General features: G+C 39.7%; 1 long non-coding RNA gene across 2 annotated transcripts in view; it reads left to right on the top strand.

Annotated features, from left to right (window-relative positions):
* Window positions 1-1,799: 1,799 nt before the first annotated feature.
* Window positions 1,800-13,042, top strand: part of LOC109973911 (uncharacterized) — a 21,277-nt gene continuing 10,034 nt past the window's right edge. Inside the window, exons 1-2 of one of the 2 annotated variants that reach the window (XR_002276894.1) lie at window positions 1,800-1,927; window positions 11,376-11,651. This is a non-coding gene — a long non-coding RNA (uncharacterized LOC109973911). The remainder of the gene's footprint in view (window positions 1,928-11,375; window positions 11,652-13,042) is intronic. The other variant, XR_002276893.1, reaches the window with a different exon arrangement.

Here is a 13,042-nt window from a genome sequence, read left to right as displayed (position 1 = left end):
TCTTCATTGATTGCATTGTTTCAGGTCCAGTTATTGCTTTCCTTTTTGGAATTTAGCTAAAACTATAGAGGCATTGAGAGCAGCTCATGTATTTCATTTTTCAGCTTAGATAAATGATGAATGCTGTGGAAACTAAGAGGTACAAAATGTGAGGTAACACTAAGCTGGAGGAGGCTGTTGAGGGTCAAAGTGATGCTGTTCTGACTTCATTCCATGTGGCTGGGGCTCCCAGTGTCACAGTTTCATTGTCCTCTGAATTTCCAGCAGCACACCTGTTGTAAACTGGTGCCCTGTTTTTTGTTACAACTGCCTCTTCAATATATTTTACTGAGGCTTGTCTTTTTTGGTCATTGTGGTGATTTCTGAAAAGAGACCAGTTATATATTACAATCAAACAATAAATCCTTTAGAATTTTGTTATGCAGAAGTATAGAAAGCAAGCAATTGTTTTAATTTAGGCACTCCAATCCTAACAGGAAGTGGTTGTTATTGTCTCTCTTTTGTGGTTCTGTTTATAGCATGTCCTGTTGTCTTTGGCTTCTACCACTAATAAAGGGGTAGCTGTAATCCATTCGCACAACAGTTCAGTGTAAAAATGAACTTCTCCTTTGAAACAGTGAGAAATGGAAACCAGTTTATGAAAATGTTTCTGCTGTAACACACTTTAAGTTTAACAGCGGACTGTGGAGGGCAGTGCAACACAACTATCAAAAGAAGGCAGAGTCCATTAATTCATTTGGCTTTTTCATATACTGTATGCTGCACTGAAAACAACCTGAAAAAAACAAAACAGACACTGACTTGAGGGTTAATTTACACTGAATCTGCACCTCGCACTGTATTTGTCTTCACCACATTTGTCAAATGATTTCTATAATGTGACGTTGCACTGATTAAACACACACATGCGCACACACATCTGTTTGTGTGTCCCAGATGTATGCAGCCTAACTGTGGGTGCAAGCTGTCAAGAGCAGTGGGTAATAACTGCACAACTTTGGAAGTCATGGGTAATGGAGGAAAGGAAATGTGTTCTGAATCACAGGGAGATCTCTGACAATTTCTGGAAAATGCTGCCTAGGTAATCACTGTGATGGTCAGCAGTCAGAGCCTCCTGCTGAGATGTGTGGTGGGCAGAATAAGATGCCTGATTCTTGAGGGTGGAGAAAAGCTTGGGCATTCTGCCAGCGAAATCTCTTTTGCCTAAATCTGTAATGGTATTTACAAAATTAACAATGTGAAGCAAGATCATGAACTAGTTTTTCAGGTTGATGACCTTTTATTACAAATCCGCCAGTCAGCATTGTTCATGCATAATATTGTTACTAAGAGTGGTTGTTTTAATGGTGAACAAAAATGTAGTGAGCACATCCTAAGTAGTTCAAGGTAGGGCTGTAACTTACATTTACTTCAGTGATTGATTAATGTCAAATTATTAAATCAAATAATTGATTAACTGTGTGGTCTATAAAATGTAGTGCTTATTTTTCTCTGATCAGCAGATATTGCATCTAATATTAAATAAGACAAAGAAATGCAGTGAATTTGCACATTGGAAAAGCTGGAGCAGGACAAGTCTGGCATTTTTGTCTGAAACATGATTTGAATGATTAATGATCAGAGTGGCTGTAGATTAATTTGACAACATTAAATAATGAATCAATTGATATACGACATGCCCTTTCCTGAGATCTGTCATCTGAGATGTCCAATCACCAACTGAGTTCCGATAAAGGGATATGTAGGTCCATAAAAGACTTGGGTGATATCTCATGTCCTTGCTCATGTGTCCTCCAGGCAGCCTCCTTGCTCTTCAATACCAGCTCCTCCAAACAGCAATAAGAGAAATGAGATGTCCTTCAAGATGGCAGACTGGAACGACTTCTGGGTCAAGCCAGGATCGAGGAACTATAAGTTAAGGGAATTGGTATGTACCCAGAGCACAAATCTGAGCACAACCAACCATACCTATCGGTGAGGCTGAGTGTGGCCAAGTTTTTAAATTTTCAGCCAGAAAGATCACCCAGTTACTTTTCACTGGGAAAAAGTGTATATAAATATATATATATTGACTTTATTCACTTATCATACTGTATTTATCTTATTTTAACCTTATAGATTTAGTCTTGTAAATCATGATGTAGGTAACAAACAAAAAGCCTAAAAAGACATTTTAGTTTCGTTTTGGTGGCTGGGACACATAAAAACTGACAAATAATTGTGGTACAAGTTCTAGGTTTGGACACAAAGCACGTACATTATTAATATTTGTGCAGTGTAAATCTTTATTTGGTTCTGTATCACTGTTCTACTTTGGTATTGGGAATAAACATCCATTCAATAAAGAACATTTTCAAAAGACCACTGCAGTGTTATTAAGTTTAGACAGGTATATAAATAATTTAATGGAAAATGAAAAGCAGTGAGAGGAAAGTGTTATGGAGGATAACAGGGTTTGTAGATGTGCTCAGTTAAGGACCAGAGCGGAGAGACAAGGGAGGGAAATTTTACACTGAGAAAAAGAGGTGAGACATGAAGAGACAGAGCTAAACGGGGCAGAATGTAAGGTCTTTACAGGAGCAGGTGAATGGAAAAGAAATACTAAAAAGGCAGATTCAAAGAGAGAAAGATATTGGGAGAGAAGGAAGGTCAGACAGAGGGAAAGTGCTCTGGCAAGAAGGCATTTATGTCCGAGTGTCACTGGTGCAGTTTGATGCTTCCTAAGAGGAAGAAGTTTGATACGAAGTGTGAGAGACGAGAGCTGAAGGAACATAAAACTGTTCCAATAGACTGCCCTGAGAATCGTATTCTAAAAATGAATTTTAGAACAGCACAAAATTATTTATGACTAATCTTTCAAAGTATACAAAAATGGCAATTCATTCTATGGTTAATATTCTGCGAAACAACAAACTGTCTGTGAGAAATTAATCTGTAAATAATACATTTCACAGAATCTATAATTTAGTTAATGTGATTTACCGATTTGCCTCAGACTGATACTGTCAGCGAATATGAAAATATGAAATGGGCCCCCACCCCCAAGACACGTGACATTAGACCTTGGGGCCAGAAGGGCAATTCTGGTGAAAATGAATGTCATATATTTAATTAAAGCTGCTGGTGGGATCTGTCCAGAGGCAAAGGCACACTGCTGAGCACATTAGAGGAGACGAAACGAAATGGGAAAAATTGTTTCAAGTTTTAATACAATATAGGAAAAATCCCCACTGTGAGCTACGTAGTTACATGGCATGTTTTCACAAAATAAAAGTAAAAAAGTGAATGTCACGCACAGCTTTTTGGCTCCCCCACTAGGTTTTACACAAGAAAGTAACAAGTTGCTTTAACTTTTTCAGAGGCCATATTTAATACACTATAATGTATGGACATATTCAAAATTACTTTTAATGCAGTATGTGTCAACAAACAGATTATTAAGTCCTTACACTCTATTTAAAAAGTGTCCAAATGCCATACAGCATAAGACAAATGTCAAGAAATGTAATTACAAAGGAGCCTACTGTATCTAATAGGGTATATGACAGTTATTCAGACAGCTGCCTTGCATTAACCTAATTAGTTTGTAATCTACAGAACCTGACTGAAGTACAAATGGCAGTCCTTTTGTTTGGGCTAAAATGCTATTTAACACACATTTTTGTCATAACAGTTTTCTGAGATACTATTTAAAATAATTATACATTCAGTTTAGTGTTTAAAAGTTTCAATATATAACAGAGAATTAGTGCTGCGAGACTAAATGAGGACATAAATGAAATCTCCAGAGAGCTGTGTTTAACACCACATTAATGTTGTTGAACCATGGCAGTGTCATAAAATCGAGTGAAAAGGATAACCATAAAGTCAGAGACCTCTGAGGAAAGTCACGGACACTTTGTGCAAACATTTTCAAGGATTTCCCCAGATTCTGTTCTTGAATCAACTTAGAATCATAGCATGGCAGCATTTATTTGAAGGTTTAAAAACTTTACCAAATACATTCCAAGTAATTGAAATAGCTGTATTTATTTGACCTGATCCTGAGGACAACTTAGAGATAATGTTTCAGACAAATTCAACAGCCTCCCCACTCTAGGTGTGATATCGCCACTTTAGCCGCTGAATGTTTGTCTTCATAGAGACCGATGTACAGTAGTTCTCATTTTAACAAAGATTCATACAAAATGGAATCTTTTGAAAAGGATGAATGAAATTTAAAAGTTTAATCTACAGTAGGTCGACCTCATCATCAGTGAGCCTTAGGCGTCCATGACCCTTGTCAGAGTCACTCAGATCCTTACGCTTGCCTGTTTTTCCTTTCAACACATCAGCTTCGAGGCTGAATGTTCACTTGCTGCCTAATATACCCTGCACACTGACAGGTGCCATAGTAACAAGAAAATCAATGTTATTCACTTCACCTGTCAGTGGTCATAATGTTATGGTTGATTAGTGTATAACAGGCGTTTTGACAGCAGTCGTGGGAGATCAGACCATGGATCTGTTCAAACTGCAGACCATATCCACATCTAGTTTTCACTGAACACTAGTCAGTGCTTTCTCGGTAAACTAGTAGGAATTTCCCCAAGATCTCAAACGACTTTGTCCACTGAAGTGCAACTGAAACCTAGTGTTAGAGTTAAAGCTTGAGCCAGCTCCTGTACTAGCACTAATTCATCCACCTCCACCAGTCACTCCTGTTGATAAAAAGGTTGTCTAATGGAGTCGGCCATTCAAGGCATTGATCTGGTCTGAGGAGTGACTCTGGCACCTCTGGTGATACAGATTTTAAGATGTTCGGTGCCAAGCACGTTGCCAGTTAGGTGTATTGATCTAACCTTGCAGACGCTGCTCACTGAACTTTATGGTGTGTATGTGTAAGAGTTGTTCTACGAGTTGGCCCATTGAAAAGGATATTGAGATTGGCAGTGAAGGTTCTTTCATGAGGCGGCCTTTAGGGTTTACTTGCGGCACACTGAGTCCTATAGCAGAAAAATCAGTAATGTCTGTCGATGTGAGCAGCAGGGGTCAAGCTGTTTGTCCTTACAATGCTGTACTGTAAACACAGGACATGGCATTTCAGGCTCTCTTACCTTCCTCTCCATCATTCCCTAGAGCTTGCTTTAAGGCGGACAGAAATAATATCCAGTCATATTTTTGGACTGCATCCTGAGACTGTTCAAAAGGAATGAGGCTCAAAGTAAAATCAGCCTTAAACACTGTCGCACCAGCTCATGTATTGTCAAAGGATCTTTGTGAGAGGTGGGTTATAAATCAATTTTAGGATCGACTGAGCACTTTATCTTGATTTTCAACCTTGGCAGTTCCTTTAGGGGTCTTTTGAACATTAGTTTTTTTTTTTGGTGCTCTAGAGAGTGTCGGACTAAACGTCTGGCTGCTCTCTTTATGTAGAACAAAGCATCACAATGTGAGCTGATGACTCACTTGTATAAATGAGGCATATTAAACTGCACCTGTTGATGGGAGGTTGGGACTAAATGGAGTACATGTGATTGTGTGGATACGTAGTGTATTGATCCAGCTGGAGGAGAGCTGGGTGAGGACTTCCACATGGCCCTGATGTGCGAGTTGCCGTCTGGACCTGGAGACTGCACTATTGATCAGCATGTCGAGTCTTAAGTAGCCTCTCCATTCAGGCCCCTTGACAGCAAGACACTTTGAAAATGACAGTAATCAATGGAAATGGTTAAATGACCCCACACAACTCAAACGTTATGAATTGGCTTGGCACTCTGGATTTATCTTTGTGGATTATGGGGCACTGTCTTTCTTATTGACCACGCATAAGGCTACTTATCCTCCCTCAGGACAGATATTTATGTCAAACTAGAGCTTAGTGTTTATGAACTATACCCCTGGGGAGTCAGTGAATGTTTACTTCTCTTCCTTTAAAAGACCCTCTTTGCATGATAGATAGGATAGGCGATATATGAGCGATTTTCCCTTTTCACTCCTCACTGCTTGTAATCCAAACACATTTGAGTGTGATGGTTGTCAAATGGTAGCGGGTAATCAGACACAGACAAAAATGAATAATGCATCACAATATGTTTGGCTATCATTGCGCTGATTATTGTCAGAATGAGCCAGAGCAGTGTTGTCGAAATGAAAAGACATTTGGCACATCTCTAGCTCTACATCCAGCAAAAATATATAAATTGTCCCTCTCTCTAACATACAGTCAGAATACACAGCGATACAATACTAGAAACCTATAAAAAGCTAGAACAGCAAATGTCACTTCCTGCTCTATATATTGTAAGCTCAAGAGATGAGAAGGCAGTCGAGTCATCTATCACTTCACTTTGCCCCAGTAGTGTAGACACACTGACAAACAGTATAACACAGACAATTGAGATTGATACAACCGTAGAGACATGCAGAAAACTCTGGACAGAACAAAAGCAGACCATAGCAGCAATACTATCTCACAAAAGCTCACAGACTGTATTTATGGACACCTTGACTCAAATGATCAAACAGAGGAAAAGCCAGAATATTCAGAAATAACGATTTGGAGGTGCAAATAATCACATCTGATGTTTGTAAAAAAAAAAAAAAAGCACCCATTTGCAACAATTTTGACTTTTTATTCATTACACGTAGTATTGTGTAAGTAATTTTAAGGATTATGACTGAGCGGTCAGTGTTTAGGAGGAAGACTTCTCTGACAAAGAGAGTGAAAGTGTGTGAAACTAATTGTAAAAATGACAGCAGCATTTAGCCACTGTTAAACAGCAGAACTAAGAAGTGGCATTTTAGTTGGTTTTAAGCCATTAGAAAGCAATTGCCCTTTTACATTTCACTATTAGTGGCATATCAAGGAGTTAAAGTGAATTAAACTCCTCGAGTAAGAGCGCCAGTGTTAACAAAAACCATAGGGAAGAATGGACATGTATGATAAAGTGGCATGAATGTCCACAGCATGCATATAAAAACTGTAATCTTTTCTGACGAGTGACATTTCAGCACTGCTATTACAGTTTTTCTGAGCGTTATGTGATGACAAGCCCCCTCCATTTTTATCTGAGCTTAATGCTTTTAGCCCTACTTTCTGAATTAGCTGTCAGACACTGTGGTCTCCTTCTCAATGCTTCTTTGGAGCTCAAATGACTGAATTAGGCTCTACCTTTTAAGATAATTGCTTAATTGGGGTCTTTTTATATGCTGCCGGTAGCTGAGGACCTGAGAAAAGCTCTGATAACTCTGTAATTATGCTGCTACAGCAGACATACGCATTTGAAGCAGAGCTGTGAAGAATGAGCTGACAACTTCGTGCTCTCTCTCTGTCCACTCTCCCTCCATGGACTTCAAGATACATTAGAAATTGCAGGGCCTCTTTAATATAAATACATGAATATTTGTGTGTGTGGCCGTCAGAGCGTGTCTGTGTGTATATACTGTATCAGGACTCATGAGTGTTTCTCAGTATATAAATGAGACATCAGAGGATGTCTGGATCCAGCAGGGGCTGCGGGTATTTCTAGGAAAAATATTTTCCTTTGCTTTTATTCCTACTGCACTGCCACTGTCTCCTATTTAGAAGGTGGAAGAACACGATTATATGGTGCATCTTCCTCCTTCTGGTACAGCTCTTGGATATAAAGTGTCAGATGAACTCTTAAGTTGTTTTGGTGAGGAACATCACATACATGGTGACTGCAATCACCTGAGTCTTTTTCCCAAAGGCTTGGATATCAATATACCTTTTCCCATATAGGAGAGCTATCCAGTAGTAGGGAAGGGAGCACGGAAGGGGGGTAAACACAGTTATGGTCTGAGATGAATAACAGTAGGATGTCTGAGGAAAGAAGTGTGAGTCAGAGTGGAAGGAGGGAGGAAGGATAAGCAACAACAAGGAGAGGGCACAGAGGACTGAAGCCACTGTGGGAAGAGAACGAGGGGGGAAGATTAGTTTTGCTCTGGTAACGACAGATCATAAAACACAGAGGAGGAAAGAGGAGATGAAAAAGTGTAAAGGGGGGAGGATTAGTGCCACTTCATGAATGACAGAACATGGGGGAGTGAGACACAGTGGAGTGGGATGGGAGATGGGAGGAATCCTGGGAATTTAGTTTGGATTAGTTTTGGTTCAGGGACTGGGGATTGAATGAAGGAGAGAGAGTCGGGTGATCAGGGCGGTGTCGTGAAAACAAAACCTCTTATCAGTCAATTGCTGACGGAGTGAGACCCAGAACAACCTCTCTCACCCAACACTCCCAGTCCTCTGAGATGTGTATATCAAGCGGACGCTACTGGCAATACAGTTTTAACGGTGTAGTAGTAAACAGAAGCACTGAAATACAGTCAGTGGCTCTCCTAAAAAAATTACTTTGAAATAAAATGTTACTAATTTTGTAATTGGTTTATAAATAACTCATTTTAATGAGTCCTATATATCAGCAGTGTGGCTATGTCCAAGTTGAGGCTCTAAGGACAGATTGTAAAGCCCCTTGAGGCAAATTTGCAAGCTGCGATATTGAGCTATACAAAAAAATTGGCTAGACTTTACTTAACAGAAGATGGTTCATGTCACTTCATCAGTATATTTAAATTTCTCGTATTCTCTGGACATAGCCCATCCTCAAAAATCACAGCATCTACAGTTATTCCTTTGTTTGTTTATTCCCCCCTCCCTGGTTGGCAGGAATTTCTGGTTGCTCCTAGCTTGCCTTGAAAATAAAAGATTTGCTTGTGAGATATTTTTCCTTTTATTGAGGCCATCAGAGCCTTTGACAAAGAGATAATGCTAAATACGGTGTTATTTCCTGTTATAGAAGGTATAAAAATTGATGCAATAACAAAACATTTGCGATGTCTGAGGTTTTCTTAAAAGGTTGTAAGGAAAAAAGGAGGTAAGAAAGATTGCTAATTAGCTCTGTGCTCATGACATCAGCCTGCATAGGAGCCAAATACAGGACAAATAGACATGCTTAATGGGAATAAACACCACAGGTGGATCATATCTTGGACAAGTCAGATTTCTTGAATATGGCACCAACAAATGCCCTCTGTTTTTCTTTGCCAAAATTTACATGTTGATCTGAATGACAGATTGCCAAGCCAGTAGAATGTTTCCATGAAGCTCTATATACTTTCCTCATGCTGTATTATGACAGGAAGTGATGGGGGAGACGAGAAAAAAGGTGACAGAGAAAACCGGAGCACATCGGGTAACTATGAATGGCCCATTAACAGGGCTCATTGTCACTGTCAGCAGGCTCAGCTGCGGACAGTGGGCAACAGTAGGTGCAGAGTAACATTGTTAAAAAGGAACAGCGCTGTCAGATCTGGACATTCTCCTAAAGTGTACATGGCTGAGGTCACAAGGTGCACGGTTAACACTAGCAGAAAAAAATAACAGATTGACTCTGAAGACTCTCCCAGTGTGAACATCAAACCTCTACCGTGACAAATAGGCAAAGAGGGCGAGAGATGAAGGGCCAGGCGAGATATGTGAAAAGGAAGCACTAGCAAACTGATAGAAAGAGGTTGCAAGGAGGAAGGGGGAGAGAGAGAGCAAGAGGACCTGAGGCAGATGGAGAGAGGTGACAGTGCAGTGAGAGAGAGAGAGAGAGAGAGAGAGAGAGAAATGAAGAGACTGAAAGGGGGAAGGTTTGTGTTTAATTAGCGGCCCTGGAGAGTGCCTTGTTTGAGCCAAGAAGGAACATGGGATGTTCTCTAATTGGCCCTGCTCTGTGGAGAAGGAGGTTTTTTTTTAGAAGACACACACAAGAGGCAGGAGAAAAAAAAAGAGGAGGAATGACTGGACTTTTGTCTTCTTGGCTGCACATGTATATGAGCAAGTTGCAGTGTATGTATTTCTCAGTAGAGATATGTAACCTTAGTTACAATAGTCATTAGATCTTAGCATAAAAACTAGAAATAGTCTTGGGAATAGTCTGGCACATAACCACGTGTAAAAATGCAGCTTTTTTATTTTAATACATCATCTTATTTCTTTAATCTGCTTGAAAGAAACAATCAGTGAGTTTTAGAGTTCCTGAGAGGTGGATTTGTTTTTACCTTTTGGCTCTGAGCTGTTTCCTCAGCTCTCTGTCTTTAGTCTAAGCTACAGCATGCTAACCTGCTGCTGAACGTTAACTTTAATCTTTTTTTTTGAGTGTAATTTAAATCTCTCTGCAATCTCAGTCTTGTGGGACAATGATTCTGCTGTGTTTGCACTAGTAGTGAGAACCCTTCCATCAACGTTAACCAATAACTGCAGCTAATATCCGCAAAGAGATTTATTTCACCTTCAACTCATATTTGGCACTAGGTGTACAGAGCAGGCAGTGCAATGTTTGAAATTTTTTTGCAGGAGGACACAGAATATCTTTCACAGTGTCAAACATGTTGGATTTGTTTTCGAATCAGTCTTCCTGTCTATAGCTCATTACGTGACGTAATTCCTGCTATTGGATAAGGCAGCTTCACAAGTAAAAGGGAGCACTTGGATTGATGCAAGGCATCTCCCTGCTAATGCAAACATAGCAGAATCATTGGGACGTGAGACTGAGATCACACGGGGACCTAATTCATGTTCACTAAATGATTTATTATGCAGCTCTACTTACAAACATATATTGATCTTCTTTGAACTGATGCCAAAAAGTGAATGAATGCATCTCCCTAAATGTTGAACTGCTGCTTTAAGTTGCTTTGCTGTTGTTTTACAGTATACTTGTGTCTGACAGTAATGTAGATAATGCTGTAGTCAAAAGTGAGTGAGGTTGGATTTATATTGACTTGCAATGTATGAGTTGACTGACACTGCCAGCAAAGAATTCGGAGTTACAGACAGAAAAATACAGTGTATGGTTAAATGTATATGAACATTCTTTTATACATACATTTGCTGTGTTGATGTAGTTCTGTTTTTATCTGAACTGGCTAAGCCTTTTAACTCTAATTAAGGAAAATATAAAAGCTTCAAAATACAATTTTCCCACTGTAGTGGGCTTCCAGTGTTGTGACAAACATGACGATGCCTTCAAGCACAAAGTCTGGTGTAGAGGAACTCAATGACCTGGACACAGCCCTGGAACAACAAGTGCAAGCCAGGCCTTGGTGCCCAACATCAGTGGCCGAACACACTATTGACCACTAATGACCATACTCTGAAAATCCTTCTCCAAAATCTCATTGAAAGAATTCCCAAAAATATTAAAACAGTGAGATCGACAATAAGCTAAGGTCAGATTGTCCACATGTTTTTGGCCATGTAGTATAGACAGATATTTTCATAGGTAGTACAATGTAACAATAGAAAAAAAACATATGTTCCTAAAAATGATATACTTTTGGATTGATGTATTTCTCAGTAATGTGTGTGTGATTTCTCTGCACAGGGTCAAGGAGAAACTTGGTTGCCATGACATACAACAAAGAGTAGAGGAGAGAAAGCTCAGAGGATATGAATAAGGGAGCAGGAGAGATGGATGAGGGGGTAGGGAGAGGCAGGAGAAAGACAGAGATGGATGGACTGAACAGTCTGGCTGTACAGGGGCACAGCTATGGAAAGAGACAATTCACAGATGCACAGAGGAGATCTGGGAGATACTTTGGAAAAATGACAAGTCAAGAAGTTGGAGGAGGAGGGATAATGAGCAAAGGCAGAGAGGAAGGTGTGTATGTTTGTGTAACAAAAGGGGAGACTGAGGCCAAGAGGGAGAGAAAATGGAAGTTTTATTGGTGTGATTTTTTTCTCTCTTTTATTGGAGTGAATTTGGAGAGGAGAGGAAGACATGCAGAGAAATAAAAAAAAAAGAACATTCCGTAAAAGCAGTGACAATAACTGAAACAGGGAAGACAAAAACAGACTGAGACTCTAGAGAGAGAAAAAGACCACTGAGAAACAAATCAGGCCAACTCAGCACGTTCTTCTTCATCCCCCATTTAAGATGGTGACATTATTCTAACCATAGCCCCAATCAATAGTTGTGACAGTATATTGGTGATCAATCAAAGTGCCAGGACAGAATTGATCATGCTCAGTCAAATGTGACATAAACAAGGCCTTGCGGTCGATATGATGTTAGTGTATTCAGTCCAAGACAAACACTCTGTATCTCAATTAACTGCTTATTTTTCCACTGTATACTTTGATAAAGAGAGTCGTTTATGCACACCCAAAAGTCACAGGGTGAAAGATGATGTGTCAGCACAACCACTGGCCAAAAAAGATTTAAGTAGTAACTTGTACCTTATTGTTATTGAATAACTAAATTATGTATACCTTTTATTCTTTACCTTTAATCAGACAAGAAAGATTTTACATTGAATGCTCACTGTTATGCACCTTGTTTCTCCTTGTCATGTGCACAGGGCAGAAAAAGTAAATTACCAGAATAAAAACAAAAACAATATATACACCCAAAACATTTAAGTTTCAGTAATCACATTACTGAAGAGACAAACCAGAGAAACAGGATCTGGGAAGTTTCTTTTTCCTCCTGTAAACTTAATAACACAGCACACAACAGAAAAACAATCAGAGAGGTGCCTTAATTAGAGGTAGAAGCTAATTATGCTAGATTGAAGTTATTGCTGCAAAGCTGTCACCATATAATGAGACATAGTGGGGTGAGGGTCATTAGCAAGGTGCATAAGGTAATGGACCACACATCTTGATGCTGAAGTCACACCAGATCCAGGCACAGGTTTAAAATCTTCATTAAAGCTTTGATGATTGTGCATCCTGCTGGATGTAAATGGGGCTTGCAGATCGATACCGCGACACTTGATTCAGTATAATGGAGAAAAGAGTGACGGTGATACATGGTTATAACTACACCGCCTCGCATTATAGATAACCCTTGCTAACCCTGTGTACCTGCTACACCTGCAATTAAACGATAATGCCTGTGTGCGAGAGAGCGGCCCACTGTTCAAAGCACAGATGCTTCTATCACAGGAAAAGATATTCTGTCTGACCTCAGGTGTAGCTAGGCTCAGAGCATTGGGAGCTTGCGGAGCTGTAATGGACCATTATGATATTGAACTACTGATAACCCCC

This window comes from Monopterus albus, unplaced genomic scaffold (genome assembly GCF_001952655.1).
Source record: "Monopterus albus unplaced genomic scaffold, M_albus_1.0 scaffold310.1, whole genome shotgun sequence".
Lineage (NCBI taxonomy): Eukaryota > Metazoa > Chordata > Actinopteri > Synbranchiformes > Synbranchidae > Monopterus > Monopterus albus.
The sequence above is the reverse complement of the archived record's forward strand: the minus strand, read 5'-3'. Positions and strand labels throughout refer to the sequence as shown.